This window comes from Bubalus kerabau, chromosome 16 (assembly GCF_029407905.1).
Source record: "Bubalus kerabau isolate K-KA32 ecotype Philippines breed swamp buffalo chromosome 16, PCC_UOA_SB_1v2, whole genome shotgun sequence".
NCBI classification, from domain to species: domain Eukaryota; kingdom Metazoa; phylum Chordata; class Mammalia; order Artiodactyla; family Bovidae; genus Bubalus; species Bubalus kerabau.
In genome coordinates, this window is record NC_073639.1 from 2,879,541 (window position 1) to 2,896,841 (window position 17,301).

Below are 17,301 nucleotides of genomic sequence, written 5' to 3' on the forward strand. Positions count from 1 at the left end.
AGATTCCTTAAACAACTGGAAATAGAACTGCCTTATGATCCAGCAATCCCACTGCTGGGCATACACACTGAGGAAACCAGAAGGGAAAGAGACACGTGAACCCCAATGTTCATCGCAGCACTGTTGCTAATAGCCAGGACATGGAAGCAACCTAGATGTCCATCAGCAGATGAATGGATAAGAAAGCTGTGGTACATATACACAATGGAGTATTACTCCGCCATTAAAAAGAATAGAATGAATCAGTTCTAATGAGGTGGATGAAACTGGAGCCTATTATACAGAGTGAAGTAAGCCAGAAAGAAAAACACCAATACAGTATACTAACGCATATATATGGAACTTTGAAAGACGGTAACAATAACCCTGAGTACGAGACAGCAAAAGAGACACTGATGTATAGAAGAGTCTTATGGACTCTGTGGGAGAGGGAGAAGGTGGGAAGATGTGGGAGAATGGCATTGAAACATGTAAAATATCATGTATGAAAAGAGTTGCCAGTCCAGGTTTGATGCATGACACTGGATGCTTGGGGCTAGTGCACTGGGACGACCCAGAGGGATGCTATGGGGGGGAGGAGGGAGGAGGGTTCAGGATGGGGAGCACATGTATACCTGAGGCGGATTCATTTTGATATTTGGAAAAACTAATACAATTATGTGAAGTTTAAAAATAAAATAAAATTAAAAAAAAAAATCCACAGGAGGCTTGACTTCCTTTAGGCCACTCAGTGGTCTCCAAGAAATACCCGTCGGGACTCGAGAGCAGAGCAGAGTCCTTTCCTTCCTCTCGAGATGAGGTCTGACTCCTCGGGTGCGTCTAAAATGCAACCCCGAGATCTCTGTCGCCCCTGGAGAGGAACATTAGGTCCTGGACACAAGCTTAGATGAGGTCTCTTTTGCCCTGAAGTGACTCGAGAGCAATCCCTAGCTCTCTCTCGCAACTCCAATGGAAGATTGGACTTCCCTGGGCCAACACAAGAGGAAGCCTGTATTCCCCATCGTAACTCGAGAATCCCGCCGAAACTCGAGAAAAAACCACATGGTTACCCTGTCAACGCAAGATGAGGCCCTTGCCCAATACAGCGTCTAAAGAGAAGTCCCAGGTTTCTTCTTGAAGTGTTTTCACACTTCAAGTGTGAAAACTTGGCACCCTTGATGCGATTCCAAAAGTTCCCCGACACCCTGGTCTCTCTCGAGGGGAACACCGAGGTTCCCGGTACGACTTCATCTGAGCCACTTCTCCCCTCCTGATTGCGACTGGTTGGTCGACTCCCGTGCTTTGTCTCGAAAGGGTTCCCAACCTTCCCGGCGCACCTCAGGATGAGGCCGGTCTAACGAGAATATTTGAGACGTAGCTTCATGGGTGGTAACACATGCTGAAAGACCCCGATTCCCCGGTCCACTCTTGATAAGAACCCGATGCCCGGACACCTCTTGAAAGGCAACCCTGTGGAAGAAGGCACAACACGAAGGGGCACTGACACCCTCGTGCATCGTCCGGAAAAACCCACAGATTCCAAACACAGTTCGACAAGTTGCCTGTCACCCCGTGAATAACTCGAGAGGCAAGCGGAGTTCCATTCCTCCTTACAAGACGAGGCCTGACTCTCCTGTCCCAACTCTGCAGGGACCCTGCGATCAGAGTCAGAAATGGAGACGAACCCTGAGGTTCCTGCCTCCACTCGAGATGAGGCCCTCTTCTATTGCACCAAACCCAGTGGAGTCCCGAGAGGGCCCTCCCAACTCCAGGGTATCCTTGACTTCTCAGAGGCACACTGAGAAGCTCCCTGAGGCCACCGGCACTAGTCGAGGGAACCCAGGGTTTACTGCCGTGACTCAAGAAACACCTTGAAAGTCCTTCTTTAACGGTTCTTGAGGCCCGATACACCTTCCATGACTCTAGAGCAATGACGCGCTCCCCCTCGCAATGCGCATGGAGACCTGACTTCCCAAGCGCCACATGAGAGGCTCCCTGAGCTCCCCGTAGTACCTCATGAGAAACCCCACACTGGCGCTGCAGCTCGAGAAAACCCACGAGACGCCCCCTTCATCGCGAGATGATGGCCTTCTTTTCCTGCATGGCCTGGAGAGCAATCACGAGTCCTCTCTCCAAACTCCACAGGAGGCTTGACTCCCTTTAGGCCACTCAGTGGGCTCCAAGAGATACCCGTCGCAACTCGAGAGGAGAGTGGAGTCCTTCGCTTCCCCTCGAGACAAGGACTGACTCCCCGGGTGCATCAGGAAAGCAACCCCGAGATCCCTGTCCCCCCTGGAGATGAACATTATGTCCTGGACACAAGCCTAGATAAGGTCTCTTTTGCCCTGCAGTAACTCAAGCACAATCCCTAGCTCTCCCTCGCAACTCGAATGGAAGACTGGACTTCCCTGGGCCAACACAAGAGGAAGCCTGAATTTCCTGACCTAACTCGAGAATCCCGCCACAACTCGAGAAAAACGACGTGGTTAACCCGTCACCACAAGATGAGGCCCTTGCCAGCTACAGCGTCTCAAGAGAAGTCTCACGTTCCGTCTTGAAGTTTGAAACGGTACTTAGCACCTTTGATGTGACTCCAAAAGTTCCCCGACATCCCAGTTTTACTCGAGGGGAACATCGAGGTTCCCGGCACCACTTCATCTGAGCCCCTTCTCCCCTCCTGATCGGGACAAGAGGGTCGATTCACTTGCTTTGTCTGAAAGGGTTACCGACCTTCCTGGTGCACCTCAGGTTGAGGTCCGTCTCAAGAAGAAATTCGAGACGTAGGCTTGTGGGTGGTGCCACATGCCGAAAGACACTGATTTCCTGGTCTGCTCTTGATAAGAACCTGAAGGCTGGATACCTCTTCGAAGGCAACCCTGTGTATGAAGGCAAAAAACGAAGGGGAACTGACACCCCCATGCATCGTCCGGATAAAACCGCAGGTTCCACACACAGCTCGACAAGTGGCCTGTTATCCGGTGAACAACTCGAGAGTCCAGCGGAGTTCCATTCCTCCACACAAGACGAGGCCTGACTCTCCTGTCCTAACTCTGTAGGGACTCTGTGTTCAGAGTCAGAAATGGAGAGCAACCCTGAGGTTCCTGCTTCAAATCGAGATGAGGCCCTCTTCTGACAAGGTCCAGCCTCGGCTGGTCCAGGGTTTTCGAAGGGGAAACAGAGTAGGCGACCTATTGAAGATATAAAGAGTAATAGAATGAGGATAGCTCAGTAGGAAAATTTAGTGGAGAAAAGAAGCTGAGTAGCTTGGTTTATGCGGAAAATCAGTATAACCCGTGACACCAGGTTAGCTCTGACCACGGAGGCCGCAGGCTCCCTCTCGAATAGCGAAAAGTGCCCCACCTTAGACACCTTCTCAAGTGGTCTTCGAAGCCCAGGCAAATAAATGGTCGCAGAGGATATCCACGCTCCAGATGGACACTCATCTGAAAATTGAGGGGAAGAATGACATTAGGAGACTAAGCGTTGGCAATCAAGGCCCGTAGCTTTATTTTCAACAGGGGTTTTTATACCCTAAGTTACACATAGAGGATAATGGGGATGCAAAGACAGCAGCCTTTGATCCTTATCAAAAACCAGAGTTTCTGTCCTGCAAATGTATCGTATACAAATGGTTTAGGTGATTTACATCATCTTCTAGCCAGAAGACCTATTAACATTTTATGACTCTTGACAAAGACTTATCAACCGTAAGACTTATTTTCTCTAAGAGTAATTATTTTAAGGTTTGGCCCCATCTTTCGAAGATAAAATTGCATTCCTATAGGGCAGATGTGTAATGGGCTTACAACAAAGGAAATAATTTATTACCTTAAGGGTCTAAAGTTAGTAACACCAAGGCCACTACTTATTTCTTCTACATACCAACTATATTAATTAATACACATTCAAGGATACAATTCAGGGGATGTGGAAACTTGGCAACAAGCATTGGTTCATCAATGAAATCTTTTACTAGTTTTATTCTGACAGTTTCTAACTCTCTGAGAGGCTCTAAGCTATTTGAATATCTTAAGCTTCCCGTGCCTCTCGAGGCTCGGAGACTGTAAACAATTGTATGCATTGCTGTAGGAGTCCGGGTAAACTTGTCAGGCGAGTTAGAGAGCCATCTGACGTGTTTGGATTTAAACACTCCTAATTGCCCAGGAACTTTATTAATTGGAGCTGTAAGTTAGCTCTTTGACAGAGAGAGTGAGATGGTGGTGGGGGACAGACCCCAGTAAAGTCAGAGGTGAGAGCACAAAGCAATAAAGTAGGCAGACTCTGGTTTTGGGGGGTAGATGCTCAAGAATATCCGGGAGGACTCCCGAGGCTCGATCCCGCCTTTGTGTATGCCCAGCCTCCTTCCTCATGACCTTTGTCACGAGTGGAATGTCTCTCGCCGGCTCCCGGCATCTCCCCGTTTTTTATTTCTTAAAACAGCCAGATGTAGCTCAGTCGCGAGCCTCTGAATACTCTGCCGAAGAATCCTGACAATACAAGGAAGAATGATTATGAGAAGCAGAATTAAAGCAGCCACCGCAGCATAGCTAAAGACATTAGACAGAATATTCTTTCCTGAGATGTAGTTAGGGAAAGTATGGAAGAAATCATTTGCTGTTCCAGCAGCAGTAAAATCTAATCGGGAGTGCTCCATGGTTGCTATTTGATAGTGAAGTTTCCCTACGTCTCAACCAATGTCAGAGCTGTTCCAGATACCTGAAATATGGTTTTTAATCTTTTCCCATTCAAAATCTGTCTCATTTACTTTCAGGGGTGTTACACATATCCACCGATAGTCAGCATGACAAGACAATGCCATTTTCACCTTTAAAGCCTGCAATTCAGTCCCAATATGTATTACTGCTTCCTCTAGGGCGTCTACCCTCATTTCTAATTTTCTCTCTATAGCTTCCTGTGTTGCCAATGTTAAAGAAACATTTTTGGACATAGAATCAACATATTGAGCAGTATGTACTTGTTGAGTCAATGATATTGCTGCCACAGTAACAGAAGTGATTGCACTTATCAAAGCTGCTGTTCCCAAGATAATTAAGCCCACAAACCATCGTGTTTGCATTAAATCCTGTAGTTGTTGTAATACAGCAAGACCATAATTCAATAAGTGGTTACATCATAAGATAAGGTGGATGTTGTAGCATTACAAAGGAGCAAACATTATATTGAGGGTTTAAACAAGATGAACCAGGGAGCAGCTGTAGGCGTCAGGCCGGGGGAGCAGTGTCCCCAGCATCAGGAGGCAGAACGCGAGCGGCAGGCTGTGGGCCAAGGCGCCTATGGTGGGCGGAGGGGCAGGGTTCATGGTTTAGGGCTAGCCGCCACCGCTTGGGCTCAGGGCGGTCCCCTCTCGCCGGTGGGGCCACGCTGGTCTGGACGGCACTCCGCGGGCGCGCTTTCCTCTCTGGCCCTCACTCGCTGCACAGACTTCTTTGCTCTAGGTCACGGGGTGCAGAGAGGTGGGTGCGAGGCGCTGCTGGTGGCGCGGAGGCGAGAGCTGGCTGGGGGAGGGGGAGCGAGCGAGTGCGCGCGCCGCGAACCTGGTCTTTGGGGAATGTGACATGACGAATTTGTCTGAGATCCAAACCGGAGAATCTGCATTCTGTAGAAATATACAAGCATACCCTCTCCCACAAGTTACCAACACATCTGGCCTTTTTCACTCTCCCGTAAGGAGGCCTTTTTACTTGACCAGGGGCCGAGTCGTAGCCTGTAATTCAGGCATCTAGTGTCTCATCATTGTAGTCTGCCCCTGTTTGTTTACGTTTAAGTGATTAATTACAATTGGAACATAACTTCACTATTTGTCTAGCTGTTTCCCTATGGATATGTTAATTTAGGTCTAATGTTTAGTTTAGGTCTCTGTATAAATTTAAGTAATAAATGTATAACCTCCTTATCTCATTTTGGTATACAGGTATACAGATATACCTAAATGCAAAATGCATTTATATATGTATTTATATATGGCAACAAGTATAAAGTTATTGACATATAATATATATAAATCAATATACTTGAATTAATCTTTATAATTAATATATTAATTAATATATATTACAACAATACAACACATACACAGCTAATACCAACCAACACAAACCAATATACTGTAATAATACATGTCACACATTTATAATTATACAGTATATAGAACATATATCATCACAGCACATCAATCCATACCAATTAATATCAGCCACACACACATTATATTACTGCCATATATATTTAATTATACAGTATATATATATGTGTGTGTATATAGTATACATATTAATTTATATACAAATTAATTAAGTATAGATCTATAAATAGAATTAGGTATACCTTTATTATATTTTATTTATACCCATACCTAATTAGGCAAACTGTAATTAGGCAAATACATTTATATTATGTATTTATAACAATATATAAAGTATTGTTCAATGTACCACCTGTACAGCATCTCCACCCCACATACCACTTTCTCTAATCCCACCAACTCATTTTCAGTATTATGTGTTGGCCAGGAGCTGGGCCAGTCTTTCCCAGCAATGTTAAGAGACGTCTGTTCCTGTGTCTAATAGCCCTGGCGTTTTATTCTCTTGAATTAAAAGATCTTTTAAAGGCCTTGGAACTGTAATTTCCTGCACCCAAAAGGCTAGATCACTAGATCCAAATGTTTTGTGGCTCTTAGCTTGAGAAGTCAAGTTTTTCCTTGTCTGATAGTAAGGTAAAAGTAAAAGCTGTGTTACTCTTTGACCTTTATTAATTTGTACAGTTTTGATAGGCAGTGAGATCAAGACTTTAATTTCTCAATATCATCAGAATCTACTACACCATGCACCAGCGAAATTTCTTTTCTTTCTTTTTTTTTTTATTTAATTTTTTTTTTTAAAGAAAGCAAGCTACGCCCCAGGACAAATCTTACAATGTCCTCAGATAGGGGGCCAGCCACTCCGGTTGGAATTGGAGTAAGCTTCACATCAGGGGTTAATATTGTTATTAAATCTCCTTGCCTTTTCGCTTTTCTCCTAGCCTGGGTGAGACCCCCCTGAGGGAGTTTTCTCCAAGGAGCACGCTCTGCATATTGTGTACTAAAAGCTCCTTTGTTTAAAAAACTTTTTATCTTCCTCAGTCTTAGGCAACACTTTGGGAGGCTTTGGGGGCAAAGTGGGGAACTCCTGGGTCCTGGGAGGCACAATCGAAGGCGGTGGCAGTCGCCTTAAATCAGAAAGTGGTGGATAAGTTTTTTAAAGGTTTGCGCAGAGGGGGAGGGAGCTCGCCAGGGCTCTCGGCTGCAGCGTTCTGTAAGCCCTCTCCTTCCTCGGGAGGTAGACCACTTTCTCCCTCCTTTTTTTTTTTTTCAATGGCAGAAAATATGATCTGTGCAGTAAATGGAGACTCACCACCATCCACCTCTATAGCCTCCCCCATAGTCTATTTAACAGCCTCGTGACGGAGGTCCAGGACATTTCTAATCATATTCCACAGTCAATAAATATTTGTCTATTCTTAGATGCAGAGAAATCCATTTTTAATTTTTTTTTTAATTTTAGAGAATATTTTTATTTATTTTGTAACCTCTTTACCCTGGCTAAACTGCAGAGGGGACTAGAAAAGAAGCCTCAAGGTGAGGATCAAGTTCATCCTTGGGACTAGAGAAAATCCTTCTCCGGGAAACTCCTAGTGGTGGCCCTTTACCCCGACATGGAGGAGGAGGCATAGGGGGATGGGAGCGTCCCGAAGTTTTCCTCTTCTGTTCCGGAGATCCTTTAACTGTTTGGTAACTAAATCTTACGAACTGTCTGATCGGGGATGTTTCCCTCAACCTCCTAGGAGCGGATGGTCTGATTAGGGATGTTTTCTTAAACTTTTAGGAGCATCTTTAGCTTAAAAAAAAAAAAAATCCTCATCAGAATGGCATCGAAATGCTGTTTCCTCTAAACCTTTTTCAAATTGAGGGGAGAGCTGATCTTTCTTTTCATCCCTATCTTTTACATGCTCATTGGCAGTCATAGCGGCTAGCCATTCATTTAGCTGTCGATAGCTAGGTATAGCCTCTTCATTTTCACTTTTCTTTATAACAGGTACCTTTTCAGATTTGCTTTTTTGTTTAACAGGTACTTTTCCAACTTTACTTTCCTCTTTAACAGGTACCTTTTCAAATTCATGAGCTGGATCTAAAACATCTCTAGTCATATTCCACAGAGGAAAGGTGTAAGTAGGGATTTTTTCCAAACCTTGCTGAGCACAATAAGCTCTTAGCTGTTTTCCTAGTTTTTTCAAGATATCTAGGTTAACAGTGCCTTGTTGTAGAAACCAAGGGCAGTGGTCTTGTACAAATGTAAAAAATGATTGAATGGAAGATTTTTTAACCTTGATTCTTCTTTTACTTAATAACTGTAAAATTACTCCTATAAAGAGCTGTCTTTCATTTGATTCAGTGTTGCCCATGTCAGAAACTTAAGGATAGTAAAAGATTTTGCTTTTAGCTATCTAAAGATTAGGCCTTTTTTGTCAGCCTTTTTAGAAACCGTTTTTTCTCTCTAACTCTTCAACACTTCCCACTCCTCTCGCCCTGTCTATTCTACAGGGGGATCTGCAGCCCCCTAAGTGGGATCCTATCTGTCCCCAAAACTGAACACTGGGGGAATGGGGTTGGGGATTTACCTTCGAAATGCCTGTCTCGGGCGCCACCTGCAGAGGTCCAGCCCCAGCTGATCCAGGGTATTTGAAGGGAAGATGGAGTAGGCGACCTATTTATATATTTATTTATTCATCAAAGATATAAAGAGTAATAGAATGAGGATAGCTCAGTAGGAAAATTCAGTGGAGAAAAGCAGCTGAGTAGCTTGGTTTACGCGGAAAATCAATATAACCCGTGACACCAGGTTAGCTCTGACCACGGAGGCTGCAAGTGCCCTCTAGAATAGAGGAAGGTGCCCCACCTTAGACACCTTATCGAGTGGGTCTTCGAAGCCCAGGCAAATAAATGGTCGCAGAGGATATCCGCGCTCCAGATGGACACTCATCTGAAAATTGAGGGGAATAATGACATGGGGAGACCAAGCGTTGGCGAGCAAGGCCCGTAGCTTTATTTTCAACACAGGTTTTAATACCCTAAGTTACACATAGAGGATAATAGGGGATGCAAAGTCAGCAGTCTTTAATCCTTATCAAAAACCAGGGTTTCTTTTCTGCAGATTTATCGTATAAAAATGGTTTAGATGATTTACATCATCTTCTGGCCAGAAGACCTATTAACATTTTATGACTCTTGACAAAGACTTATCAACCATAAGAGTTATTTTCTCTAAGAGTAATTGTTTAAGGTTTGGCGCCATCTTTCGAAGATAAAATTGCATTCCTATAGGGAGGATGTGTAATGGGTTTACAACAAAGAAAAGAATTTATTACCTTAAGGGTCTAAAGTTACCAACATCAAGGCCACTACTTATTTTTTCTACATACCAACTATATTAATTAGCACACATTCAAGGATACAATTCAGGGGATGTGGAAACTTGGCAAAAAGCATTGGTTCATCAATGAAATCTTTTACTAGTTTTATTCTGACAGTTTCTAACTCTCTGAGAGGCTCTAAGCTATTTGAATATCTTAAACTTCCCGTGCGTCTCGAGGCTGGGAGACTGTACACAATCGTATGCATAGCTGTAGGAGACCGGGTAAACTTGTCAGGCGAGTTAGAAAACCATCTGAGGGGTTTGGATTTAAACACTACTAATTGCCCAGGAACATTATTAGTTGGAGCTGTAAGTTAGCTCTTGGACAGAGAGAGTGAGATGGTGGTGGGGGACATCCCCAGTAATGTCAGAGGTGAGAGAACAAAGCAATAAAGAAGGCAGACTTTGGTTTTTGGGGGTAGATGCTGAAGAATATACGGGGGAACTCCCGGAGGCTCGATCCCGCCTTTGCGTATGCCGAGACTCTTTCCTCATGACATTTGTCACGAGTGGAATGTCTCTCGCTGGCTCCCGGCAATCTTCCATTGCACCAAACGCAGTGGAGTCCCGAGAGGCCCCTCCCAACACCACAGTATCAGTGTCTTCTAAGAGGCACCCTGAGCAACTCCCTGAGGTCACCGGCACAAGTCGAGGGAACACAGGGTATCCTGCCGCAACCCGAGAAAGACCTCAAGAGTCCGTCTTCAACGCGTCTTGAGGCCGGATTCCCCTACCATGACTCGAGAGCAATGACACGCTCCCCCTCGCCATGCGCATGGACACCTGACTTCCCTGGCGCCACATGAGAGGCTACCTGAGCTCCCCGTCATACCTCGTGAGAAACCCCACACTGGCGCCACAGCTCGGGAAAACCCACGAGACGCCACCGTCATCGCGAGATTGGGGACATCTTTTCCTGCCTGACCTGGAGAGCAATCCCTGGTTTTTTCTCCAAACTTCACAGGAGGCTTTACTCCCTTTAGGCCACTCAATGGGCTCCAAGAGATACCTGTCGCGACTTGAGAGGAGAGCAGAGTACTTTGTTTCCCCTCGAGATGAGGCCTTACCTTGGGTGAGTCTGGAATGCAACCCCGAGATCCCTGTTGCCCCTGGAGAGGAACATTATATCCTGGACAAAAGCCTAGATGAGGTCTATTTTGCCCTACAGTGACTCGAGAGCAACACCCATCTCTCCCTCGCAATTCGAATGGAAGATTGGTCTTCACTGGGCCAACACAAGAGGAAGTCTGAATTTCCCGTTGTAACTCGAGAATCCCGCCGCAACTCTTAAAAACCACGTGGTTCCCCATTCATCACAATATGAGGCCTTTGCCCGCTACAGAGTCTCAAGAGAAGTCCCATGTTTCGTCATAAAGTTCGAAATGCTACTTGGCACCCTTGATGCGACCCCAAAAGTTCCCCAATATACCGGTCTCACTCCAAGGGAACACCGAAGTTCCTGGCACCACTTCATTTGAGCCCCTTCTCCCCTCCTGATCACGGCAGGAAGGTCGATTCCCCTGCTTTGTCTAGAAGGGGTTCCCGACCTTCATGGCGCACCTCAGGATGAGGCCAGTCTCACGAAGAAATTCGAGACATAGCCTCGTGTTGGTGCCACGTGCCGAAAGACCCCGATTTCTCGGTCTTGCTCTTGATAAGAACCCGATGCCCGGACACCTCTTCTAAGGCAACCCTGTGGATGAAGGCACTACACGAGGGGGCACTGGCAACCCTGTTCATTGTCCGGAAAACCCCGCAGGATCCACATACAGCTCCACAACTGGCCTGTCACCCCTTAAACAACGAGAGAGGCAAGCGGAGTTCCCTTCCTCAGACAAGACGAGGCCTGAGTATCCAATCCCAACTCTGCAGGCACGCTTCGATCTGAGTCAGAAATGGAGAGGAAACCTGAGGTTCCTGCCTCAACCCGAGATGAGGCCCTCTTCCATTAAAACAAACCCAGTGGAGTCCCGAGAGGCCACTCCCATCTCCACAGTATCCCTGACTTCTCATAGGCATTCTGAGAAGCTCCTTGAGGCCACCGGCAAACGTCGAGGGAAATAAGGGTTTCCTGCCACAACCGAAGAAAGACCTCGAGAGTCCTTCTTCAATGCGTCTTGAGGTCAGATTCCCCTACCATGGCTCGAGAGCAATAACGCGCTCCCCCTCGCCACGCACATGGAGACCTGACTTCCCTGGCGCCACACGAGAGGCTCCCTGAGCTCCCTGACGTACCTCGTGTGAAACCCCACACTGGCGCCGCAGCTCGAGAAAACCCACAAGACCCCTCCGTCATCGCGAGATGAGGGCCATCTTTTCCTGCATGGCCTGGAGAGCAGTCCCAAGTCCTCTCTCCAAACTTCACAGGAGGCTTGACTCCCTTTAGGCCACAAAGTGGGCTCCAAGAGGTGCCCGTCGCAACTCGAAAGGAGAGCAGAGTCCTTTGCTTCCCTTCGACACGAGGCCTGACTCCCTGGGTGAGTCTGGAATGCAAACCTGAGATCCCTGTGGCCCTTGGAGAGGAACATTAGGTCCTGGACACAAGCCTAGATGAGGTCTCCTTTGCCCTGCAGTGACTCGAGCGCAACCCCCAGCTCTCCCTCGCAACTCGAATGGATGATTGGACTTCCCTGGCCCAACACAAGAGGAAGCCTGAAATCCCCGTCGTAACTCAAGAATCCCACCGCAACTCGAGAAAAACCACGTGGCTCCCCCGTCATCGCAAGATGAGGCCCTTGACCGCTACAGCGTATCAAGAGAAGTCCCACGTTCCATCCTGAAGTACAAAACAGTACTTGGCACCCTTGATGCGACCCCCAAAGTTCCCTGACATACCGGTCTCACTCGAGGGAAACACCAAAGTTCATGGCACCACTTCCTGTGAGCCCCTTCACCCCTCCTGATCGCGACAGAAGGGTCGACTCCCATGCTTTGTCTGCAAGGGGTTCCCGACGTTCCCCGCAAACCTCCGGATGAGGCCGGTCTCATGAGGAAATTCGAAAAGTAGCCTCATGGTTGGTGCCACATGTTGAAAGATCCCGAATTCCCGGTCCACTCTAGATAAGAACCTGACGCCCGGACATCTCTTCGAAGGCAACCCTGTGGATGAAGGCACAACACGAAGGGACAATGACATCCCCATGCATCGTCTGGAAAAACCCGCAGATTCCACTCACAGCTCCAAATGTGGACTGTCACCCCGTGAACAACTCGAGAGGCAAGTGAAGTTGCATTCCTTCACACAAGACGAGGCCTTACCCTCCTGGCCCAACTCTCCAGGGACCCTGCGATCGGAGTCAGAAATGGAGAGGAACCCTGAGTTTCCTGCCTCAACTAGAGAAGAGGCCCTCTTCCATTGAACCAAACTCAGTGGTGTCCCGAGAGGCCCCTCCCAACACCACAGTATCCCTGAATTCTCAGAGGCTCCCTGTGAAGCTACCTGAGGTCACTGGCACAAGTCGAGGGAACCCAGAGTTTCCTGAAGTAACCCGAGAAAGACTTGGAGAGTCCTTTTTCAACGTCTTCTTGATGTCCAATTCCCCTACCATGACTCCAGAACAAGGACGCGCTCCCCTCGCCACAAGCACGAAAACTGACTTCCCTAGTACCACACAAGAGGCTCCCTGAGTACCCCATCGTACCTCCTGAGAAAACCCACACTGGCGCCGCAGTTCGAGAAAAACCACAAGATGCCCCCGTCAAGGAGAGATGGGGGCCTTCTTTTCCTGCCTGACCTGGAGAGCAATCCCTGGTCCTCTCTCCAAACTTCACAGGAGGATTGACTCCCTTTAGGCCACTCAGTTGGGTCCAAGAAATACCCGGTGCGACTCGAGAGGAGAGCGGAGTCCTTTGCTTCCCTTGAGACGAGGCCTGACTCCCCGGGTGAGTTTGGAATGCAACCCCAAGATCCCTGTCGCCCCTGGAGTGGAACATTATGTCCTAGACACAAGCCTAGATGAGGTCTATTTTGCCCTACAGTGATCGGGAGCAACCTCCATCTCTCCCTCACAATTTGAATGGAAGATTGGGCTTCCCACGGTCAACACATGAGGAAGTCTGAATTTCCCATCGTAATTCGAGAATTCAGCCTCAAGTCTTAAAAACCATGTGGTTCCCCCTTCATCGCAATATGAGGCCCTTGACAGCTAGAGTCTCAAGAGAATTCCCACGTTCCATCTTAAAGTTCGAAATGCTACTTGGCACCCTTGATGCGACCCCAAAGTTCCCCAACATACCGGTCTCACTCCAGGGGAACACCGAAATTCCCGGCGTCTCCAGGGAAGTCCCATGTTCTGTCCTTAAGTACGAAACGGTACTTGACACCCTTGATGCGACCGCAAAAGTTCCCGACACGCTGGGTTCCCTCGAGGGGAACACCAAGGGTTCCGGCACCACTTCATCTGAGCCCCTTCTCCCCTCCTGATCGCGACAGGAGAGGCGATTCCTCTGCGTGGTCTGGAAGGGGTTCCCGGCCTTCTGGTGCACCTCAGGATGAGTCCGGTCTCAGGAGGAAATTCGAGACTAGCCACGTGTGAGGTGCCACGTGCCGAACGACTCCGATTTTCCGGTCCGCTCTTGATAAGAACCCGATGCCCGGACACCTCTTCGAAGGCAACCCTGTGGGTGAAGGCACAACACGAAGGGGCACTGACACCCCTGTGCATCATCCGGAAAAACCCGCAGGGTCTACACACAGCTCGACAAGGGGCCTGAGACTCCCGGAAAAACTCGAGAGGCAACCAGAATTCCATTCCTCAGACAAGACGAGGCATGACTCTCCTGTCCCAACACTGCAGGGACCGTGCAGTCGGAGTCAGAATCGGAGAGGAAGCCTGAGGTTCCTGCCTCCCCTCGAGATGAGGCCCTCTTCCATTGCGCCGAACCCAGCAGAGTCCCGAGAGGCCCTGCCAATTCCACAGCATTCCTCACCTCTCAGAGGCACCCTGGTAAGTTCCCTATAGTCCCCTGCAGAAGTCGAGGGAAACGAGGGTTTCCCGCCGCCACCCGAGAAAGACCTCGAGAATCCTTCTTCAACGCGTCTTGAGGCCCTAGTCACTTCCCATGACTCGAGAGTGATGACCAGCTCCCCCCGCCATGTGCATGGAGACATGAGTTCCCTGGCGCCGCACGAGAGGCTCCCTGAGGTCCTCGTCGTGCCTCGTGAGAAAACCCCCAAGGGCGCCGCAGCCTGAGGAAACCCATGAGATGCCCCCGTCATCGCGAGATGAGGGCCTTCTTTTCCTGCCTGACCTGGAGAGCAATCCCGAGTCCTCTCTCCAAACTGAAGAGGAGGCTCGACACCCTTGAGTCCACTCATTGGGCTCCAAGAGATCCGTGTCGCGTCTTGAGAGGAAAGCGGAGTCCTCTGCTTCCCCTCGAGGCGAGGCCTGACTCCCCGGGTGAGTCTGGAATGGAAACCCGAGATCTCTGTCTTCCCTTGAGAGGAATATTAGGTCCTGGACACACGCCTCGATGAGGTCTCTTTGGCCCTGTAGTGACTCGAGCAGAACCCCCAGCTTTCCCTCGCAACTCCAGGGGAAGATTGGGCTTCCCAGGGCCAACCCAAGAGGAAGCCTGAAATCCCCGTCGTTTTCGAGAATCCAGACGCAACTCGAGAAAAACGACGTGGTTCCAACGTCTTCACAGGATGAGGCCCTTGCCCGCTACAGCGTCTCCAGGGAAGTCCCATGTTCCGTCCTGAAGTGGGAAACGGTACTTGGCTCCCTTGATGCGACCCCTAAAGTTCCCTGAAACGCCGGGTTCCCTCAAGTGGAACACCTAGAGTCCCGGCCCCACTTCATCTGAGCTCCATCTCCCCTCCTGGTCGCGACAGGAGTGTCGATTCCCCTTCTTTGTGTGGAAGGTGTTCCCGGCCTTCCCGGCGCACCTCAGGATGATGCTGGTCTCACGAGGAAATTCGAGATGAGCCACGTGGGTGGTGCCACATGCCGAACGACCCCGATTTCCCGGTCCGCTCTTGAAATGAACCTGATGCCGGACACCTCTTTGAAGCAACCCTGTGGGGGAAGGCACCAAATGAAGGGGCAATGACACCCCCGTGCATCTTCTGGAAACACCCGCAGGTTCCACACACAGCTCGACAAGGGGCCTGAGACCCACTGAACGACTCGAGAGGCAAGCAGAGTTCCATTACTCAGACAAGACGAGGCCTGACTCTCCTGTCCCAACCCTGCAGGGACCCTGTGGTCGGAGTCAGAAATGGAGAGGAAGCCTGAGGTTCCTGCCTCCAATCGAGATGAGGCCCTCTTTCATTTCGACAAACCTAGTGGAGTCCCGAGAGGCCCCTCTAACTCACCAGTATCCCTCACCTCTCAGAGGCACCTGGGAAGTTCCCTAAGGTCCCCGGTAGAGGTCGAGGGAAACGAGTGTTTCTCGCCCCAACCCAAGAAAGACCTCGAGAGTCCTTCGTAAATGCGTCTTGAGGCCCTAGTCCCTCCCATGACTCCAGAGCAATGACGCGATCTGCCTGGCCACACGCATGGAGGCCTGACTTCTCTGGCGCCGCACGAGAGGCTCCCTGAGCTCCCCATCATATCTCGTGAGAAACCCCACACTGGCGCCGCAGCTCGAGAAAACCCATGAGACGCTCCCGTCATCACGAGAGGAGGGCCATCTTTAACTGAATGGTATGCAGATCAAGTGTGAACCTTCTGTCCAAGCTACACAGGACGCTTGACTCCCTTTAGGCCACTCATTGGGCTCCAAGAGTTACGCGTACCGACTCGAGAGGATAGTGGAGTCCTTTGCTTCCACTCGAGACGAGGCGTGACCCACCGGGTGAGACTGGAATGCGACCCCGATATCCCTGTTGCCCCTGGAGAGGAACACTACGTCCTGGACCCAAGCCTAGATGAGGACTCTTTGCCCTGAAGTGACTCGAGAGCAACCCACAGCTCTCTCTGACAAGTTGAATGGAAGATTGGACTTCCTGGGCCAACACAAGAGGAAGCCTGAATTCCCCGTCGTAACTCGAGAATCCCACCGCAACTCGAGAAAAACCACGTGTTTCCCTCATCATCGCAATATGAGGCCCTTGCCCGCTAGAGCATCTCCAGAGAATTCCCACGTTCCGTCTTGAAGTGCGAAACTGTACTTGGCACCCTTGATGTGACCTCAAAAGTGCCGTGACATACCGGTCTCACTCGAGGGGACCACCGAGGTTCCCGGCACCACTTCATCTGAGCCCCTTCTCCCCTTCTGATCGCGACCGGTGTGTCGATTCCCCTGCTTTGTCTGCAAGGGTTCCCTACCTTCCCGGCGAACCTCAGGGTGAGGCCGGTCTCCCGAGGAAATTCGAGACGTAGCCTCGTGGGTGGTACCACATGCTGAAAGACCCCAATTTTCTGGTACGCTCTTGAAAAGAACCCGATGCCCGGACACCTCTTTGAAGGCAACCCTGTGGATGAAGGCACAACACGAAGGGGCACTGACACCCCTGTGCATCGTCCGGAAAAACCCACAGGTTCCACACACAGCTCAACAAGTGGCCTGTCACTCCGTGAACAACTGGAGAGGCAAGCAGAGTTCCATTCCTCCACACAAGACGAGGCCTGACTCTCCTGTTCGAACTCTGCAGCGAAACTGCGATCCAAGTCAGATCTGGCCCAGGGGAAGTCAGGAGAGGAAACATGAGTTTCCTGCCTCCACTCGAGATGAGGCCCTCTTCCATTGCACCGAACCCAGTGGAGTCCCGAGAGGCCCCTCCCAACTGCACAGTATCCCTGACTTCTCAGAGGCACCCTTAGACCTTCCTGAGATCACCGGCACAAGTCGAGGGAACCAAGGGTTTCCTGCCCCAACCCGTAAAAGACCTCGAGAGTCCTTCTTCAACGCG